This window comes from Triticum dicoccoides, chromosome 1A (genome assembly GCF_002162155.2).
Source record: "Triticum dicoccoides isolate Atlit2015 ecotype Zavitan chromosome 1A, WEW_v2.0, whole genome shotgun sequence".
Lineage (NCBI taxonomy): Eukaryota > Viridiplantae > Streptophyta > Magnoliopsida > Poales > Poaceae > Triticum > Triticum dicoccoides.
In genome coordinates, this window is record NC_041380.1 from 14,529,436 (window position 1) to 14,536,385 (window position 6,950).

The window sequence follows — 6,950 nt, forward strand, 5'->3', positions numbered from 1 at the left end:
GCAACAAATTTCTTCTGAAAACAAATAAAACAGCAAAAAGAAAAATCTCATCTTTTGCATGCTGAAAGAGGAGTTAAAAAAAACTAGTGCAAAAAGTGTAGTCAAATATTTGAATTTAATTTGATTTTACAGAAAATCAAAGAGGGGGTGACGTCGAAGGCGTAAACCAGCGGGGCGTCTCCACTCATACCGCTTCGGGAGGCGGCTGAGGAGGGGGGCGGCTCGTCGCCGGTGGTTCTCCGTCGGACTAATTTGAGATGGATCGGAGGCAAGAAGACCATCTGGACGACGCAGCACTGTCGTCTGTTGAGTGTCGCCCCTGCAAGGACCATACCATCTTTCACATGCCTACGGACGGTAGGAAGCACCACCAAAATGAGAAAGAGGCGGAAAGATTTATTCATGCCACGGCGGCACCATTGTCTTGCCGCCGCTAACCAGAGGCAAATCACAATTGGGGGTCCTCGATCGCCTCCATCAAGCGACAGAAGGAAGCGCGGGGAGGCCACGATCAACACCGGAGAGGTGGGTATATCGGGCGCCTCCTCGATGCCGAGAGGAGAGGGAGGAGGAAAAGAGCTTATGAAATTGCCCAGATATACCTGAATTTAGTTTTTTTTTTGAATGTGAGTAAAATAACACCAGCTCTTTCTATAGTGTAATAAGTATATCTGGGCAATTGCCCAGATATACCCCTCCCTCTCCAACTCTCTCCACGCGCCTCCCCCAAGAGTATTCCCCTCCTCTGCCCTGCCCTCAACCCCCACACATGTATAAATAAATCATGCTTATTTGTATACCGGGTGTCCTCTCCTCTGCTTCCTGTACGCGATTTCACTTCTGTAAACCGATAGGATGCAGAGGAAAACAAGTTGCGTGTGTGGGTTTGTAGACATGTTGTGGCCTTGATCTTGTACGACTTTCTACTGTGTGTGTCTGCACTTTGCTGCAGCGCTCAACCCCTACTATTTCTGCACTGACGACTGCATGATTCATCTTCTCTGTTCCGTCCATATTGACAGACGAGCCTTGTTTTGTTGTAACATTCCTGCCGGTCTACATGCTTCTGTTATGTAGCACAAAAAATGAGTCGCCTTTCTTGGTGTGCTTGATTCCAATCATGCCTGCTCTGTCTGTGGTCCATAGTCTGCACAGTTATGCTTGTTCTATGGAATCACTAGTGTAAAATTCTATTAGTACCATGCAGGATGCAGATATAAACTCAACTATCACCTATCCTCCATCATAAGTGGAGTGTGAATCATAAAAAAAAAATTCCCATTTCTTATGCATTCTCCACAAGTCCACTCAGATCTTTACATTTGTGCTTACCTACCTCTCTGTAATAATCTATCATGCTCTGAGCTATCACATCTAATTTTATCTGTCTCTCTCTCTGTAAGTAGATTTTCAGGATGTTCTAATTTTATCTTTCTCCTGCATTGCTGTTTTTCTTAATTCTACATCTATCCTTTTCACGCGTGGAAAATTTCATGTCAGCTTATTCCTAAAGGCATGGTCACATGCTTCAACTTTGTCTAGTTCGATAATTTCACGAGTTTTTATTGGTTGATATCAGTCCTTGTACATCTCCTGAGCTATTCTTTGAGTTTGGTTCCACCCTATGGGATTTGTCATACCGTTCTAACATTTTTGCTCCTTTTAAAACATGAGTATATATTCCAGAAGCAGTCAATCTCTTCTTTTGCAACAACCTGTCAAGATGGTGTTCCCTGCATCAGAGTTATGTGAAGCTATGGACAAGAAGAACAACATTCGCAACGTGTCTATTGTTGGTCATCTGAGCCACGGTATGTGCTAGCATACTGATATTTTATTCACCTGGAATATCCGCTTGCTGTTCAATAGCTTGCTCGTGCTGTCTGTCTCTTCGTAAAAATTGTTCAGTTTCGAATTCGATTGATGTGCTATTTTTTTGTGCAACATAGCCTATTTGCACTTTTGTTGCAAGATTATGTTCTACCTCTGAAAATACCAGTTGACCTGAATTTGGCAATAATGGAGTTCTTATTAGTATATTACTGTCTTCCATATGATTGACACAGTAAAGTAAAATGCAGTTCAGCAATTTCTAAACTGTCTCTTCCTTCCAGTAGGATCAGATTATCCTATGAATTTAAAATCTAACTTGCCTATTGTACTGAAAGACAAGGGTGATAATTTGAGTAATCAATATGTGAGCTTTATATTCTGCATTATTATAGAAGTATGTGGTATTATGCAATTTAGTTCCATAAGGATATGCATGTTTGCCAGGACATTTTATTAACTCTCTGGTTTGTCCTTTTATTAGCTTGTTATTAATCCCTGAAATTTCCCAAAATATGTGATGCGTCTTTGCAATTCGGATGTTGTATCTCTAATCTATGGTAAATGAGTGCAGTGTTACAATTCTATTTAATTATCGCAGGCAAGTCTACACTTGCAGATTCTCTTATAGCAGCTGCTGGGAATATTGGACAGGAAGGTGCTGTTGATGCTCGCATGACTGATACTCGTGCAGATGAAGCAGAGCGTGGTATTTCAATCAAATCCACTGGCATCTCTCTTTTGTATGATATGCACGATGAGTCACTCAAGGCTTACAAAGGTGAGAGAGATGGGAACAGATTCTTGATCAACCTTATTGACTCACCTGGGCATGTTGATTTTTCTGCGGAAGTCACAGCTGCTCTTCGTATTACCGACGGTGCTATGATAATTGTTGACTGCATCGAGGGTGTCTGTGTGCAAACTGAAACCATGCTCCACCAAGCCCTTGGTGAGATGGTTAGGCCTGTGCTTTGTCTGAACAAGATGGACCAACTATTCCCTGGGCTTCAAGGTGAAGGAGTGAAGCGTGAATTGAATGGTGGGCAGGTCTATCAGATTCTCAACAATGTCATTCAGAATGCCAGTGACATTGTTTCAGCATGTGGAAATGGAACTCCCCACCTTGGTGATGTCCAATTCTACCCTGACAAGGGAAATGTGGCTTTCACTGCTGGTATACATGACTGGGCTTTTACACTTCCTACCTTTGCTAAGATATCTGCCCCAATATTAGGGATGGAAGAATCCCAAATGGTTACGAAGCTGTGGGGCGGCAACTTTTATGACCAGGTCACAAAGAAATGGACCAATGTGAAGACTGGCTCTAAAACTTGTCAAAGAGGGTTTGTCACGTTCTGCTATAATAAAATTAAGGAGGTGATACAAGCCTGCATGGATAACCAGAAAGATGAATTGTGGCGAATGTCGCAGAAGTTTGGCGTGAGCATTAACGATGATGATAAGAACTTATCAGGCGTGGCTCTTGTGAAGCGTGTTATGCAAACATGGCTGCCAGCCAGCAGTGCTCTGCTTGAGATGATGATATTCCACCTCCCCTCGCCTCTGAAAGCACAAGAGTATCGTGTGGAGAACTTGTATGAGGGCCCCCTTGATGACATTTACGCTGAAGCTATTAAAAAGTGTGATCCAGAAGGTCCTCTTATGATGTATGTCTCCAAGATGATCCCAGCGTGTCTTCTCAGGGAAGGTAGAAACTGGAAAGAAGGTGCGGATAATGGGGCCTTCCTATGCCTCTGGTGTATGTGAAGTGTGTTGAGCGTACTGTTATATGGATGGGAAGGTACCAAGATGGTGTTGGATATGCCTCTTGTGGTAACCTTGTCGGAATGGTCGGTTTGGATGAATGCATCACAAAAGGTGCAACCCTGACGAGCGAAGAGGAGGTTGATGCGTGCCCAATCAGAGCAATGAAATTCTCTGTGTCCCCTGTTATGTATGTTACAGTTGATTGCAAGGCTTTATCAGATATTCCAAAACTCACTGAAGGTATGAAGCGCCTGGCAAAATCTGATCTTTTGGTTTTCTGCAACGAAGTAGGGCGACGTAGATACACAGTTGCGGGAGCTGGAGAGCTTCACCTTGAAGTTTGCTTGAATGATCTGCGGGGATGCTTCTTGGATGGTGCTCAAGTTGAAGTTTCCGGTCCTATGGTATGTCTCTACGAGACCATTCTTGACAAATCTTGCAATGTGCAGAGCAAATCCCGAAATGGCCACAACAGTTTGACTATGGTAGCTTGCCCATTGGATGAAAAATTAGTCCAGGCTATTGATGATGGTCTCTTGGGGCCATGTACTGTACTGATCATAAGGTACGCTCAAAGGTCCTTGGTGAGTCAGGATGGGATGTGAGTCTCGCTGATAAGATTTTGTGCTTCGGACCTAACAACAGAGGCCCAAGTATTGTTCTTGATATGTGCAAGGGAAAAACCGATCTCAGTTTAGTGAAGGCAGCTCTGGTGGATTACTTCCAGATGGCATCAGAAAAAGGTGCATTGATCGCTGAAAGAATGCGTGGTATTTGCTTTGAAATCCATGATGTTGTGCTGCACACAAGTGAAAAATTTCGCCATACAAAGAATCAGCTCATACCAATGATTAAGGAGGCCATTAATGACTGTCAACTTAAAGCAAATCCCAGACTTTTAGAGCCCGTATATATGGTGGAGATCCAGGCCCCTGAGAGTGCCTTGAAGATCATTTACGGCATTCTTAACCAGAAGATGTCGCACGTGTTCCAGTGCTTTCAAAGAGAAGGCACTCAGCTTTTCATCTTAAGGTCTTATCTAAATGTTGGCGAATCGTTTGGCTTCGCAGAAGAATTAAGGGCTGCAACCTCTGGCCAGGTCACTCCACAGTGTGTCTTGGATCACTGGGACACGTTGTCTTCAGATCCTTTGATGCGAAATTCGCTCTCTTGGGGTTTGGTCTTGGATATCCGCAAGGCCAAGAAGCTCAGCCCTCTCCAGTCCTGATTGCATCCGCAAGGCCCCTCAAGAAAGAAGTGTCATTTTTTTCCCGTGCTTCATTTTGTTGTTGAGTTACCAAATGGATCGGAGTGGAAAATTTTGCCGTTCTTTGCTTACTTAGTCTAGATTATTGCCATCCGCCATCTGATCGATGTAACTGCAAATACTTTGCTTACATGATGATATGTTCAGCCAAGATATAGTCCATCTTCTGAGTTCTGATCTTGAGAACAACTGCGCGTATCACGTGTACTGAATCTATGTACATCCACATTAGCAGCAGCCTGGAATCTATGTACTATTATTGTTCTTATTACAAACTCGGAACATATCTTCTGTGTGTGAGTGTGTTGGGTTCAGTTCTACTGTTGAAACATACTTGTGCTGCTGCTTGATACATGAGCTACAGTACCTCGCGGTTCATGCTTTGCAAGCCAGGTGTGAAACATCTAGTGGTACCTGCTTTCCTACATGTCATCCAAGCAAGCAATTCAAGTAAATGTCCTCGTTCCAACTGCATAACTTGGTTGTCAACCCACATGGCAAAAACAGGACAGGTGTTGTGGTGCTCTGCAGAAGTAGAGTGCTCATTCTTGTCTGCTTCCATTCCAATGAATAATGCATGTGTATTTCAGATTTAACTTTGCCCATCAATTTGAAGGCAGTACAAATGTTCATGACAGCCAAGGAAGAAAAACACGTTGCCCCAGCTGTGTTACACACTGGTTTTAATGGCTAATCTGAAAAACAAATTAAATGTGAAACAAGGATCCGTTAAAATCCAGGATGGTGAGAAGAAGAATCAAGGGTGAAATCCATGAACGTAGTGGAAATTAATAAATATGTCTACCCACTAAATTGTGCAGTGTCTCAATTACAATGCATAGATGTTCCCAGAAAAACACAGCCACGGAAGAAAAAGACAAGGATATTGAACAAATAAAATGACAACCTTGCCATTTAAAGAAGCCACATAATCTCCTTTATCATGTTTATTTCATATTTCAACTTATTATTTCTGCTCTATGAAAAGATTTGCAAGTGCCTTCATATTGTTAGAGTTATAATATAAGTCATGTACCCCTTGTATTTATCCCGTTGTATAAGGGGTTTCCTGCATATGTTCCACACATGTACATGTATATATATATCGGCCTATGGCCTCATGGGAATACAAGTTGCATATTCCTAACATGGTATCAGAGCTTTAGGTTTTTTTTTAGCACGGGCAACTCATGCGATCCAACCCTGTGCCGCCGGCCTTCTCCTTTGTCCGGCTGTGCTGTTCCGGCGTTGATCTCCTGCGGCCTCTTCCGTCGCATCGCAGCCGCTGCCGCTGCTTCTTCCATTGGTCAACGCCCTCCCTCCCACGCTCGATCTCCATCAACGCCCGTGGTCGCTACTCTGCCTGAAGTCCTGATCCAGTGGGAGGATCCAACCGCCAGGTCCCGCCACGATCCAGCCACTGCTGCAGCCGGGTCCAACTGCTCTCGATCATTCGCCAGGTCCCGATTGAGACTCCTGATCGTTGGCCACCACTGATTCCTTGGGCCTGATCGAGACTCCTGCCGCAGCTGCAGATCCAGGCTCCTGATTATCGGTCTAAAAAAAGGCGCGATGTCTCTGTCCTCGGGCTATGTTGCTGTCCCTCGCTGTCCGGTGATCTTTGATGGTACTAAATACACCGAGTTTACTGGCTTCATGCGCATTCACATGCGTGGCATCCGTTTTTGGGGTGTTCTTTCTGGCGAGGTCTGATGTCCGCCACGTCCAGTTCCTCCGGTGGCCCCTACTCCGCCAACTCCATCGGTTCTTCCTACGGATGCTAATCAGGCCGCCAAGGATGCGGCTAAGGTTGCTGATGAGGCTGCTGATCGTGCTTATGATGAGAGGGTTTTGGCTTATGAGGAGGCTCTTCAGACGTATCATGGTGCTCTGTCTGTTTACACCCAGTGGCTTGATGATGATGCTCGTGCTGCAGCTGTTCTCACTGCTAGTGTTCTGCCTCAGTTTGCTTCTGAATTTCTGGGTCTTTCTACTGTCTTTGAGATGTGGACCCGTCTTCGTGAGCGCTATCATCCCTCTGGTGATGCCTTATACCTCTCTGTGATCCGTTAGGAGCATGCTC

At 44.4% G+C, this 6,950-nt stretch overlaps 1 pseudogene; it reads left to right on the forward strand.

Annotated features, from left to right (window-relative positions):
• The first annotated feature begins 1,723 nt into the window (after positions 1-1,723).
• LOC119329764 lies at positions 1,724-4,828 on the forward strand (annotated as a pseudogene).
• Positions 4,829-6,950: the final 2,122 nt, after the last annotated feature.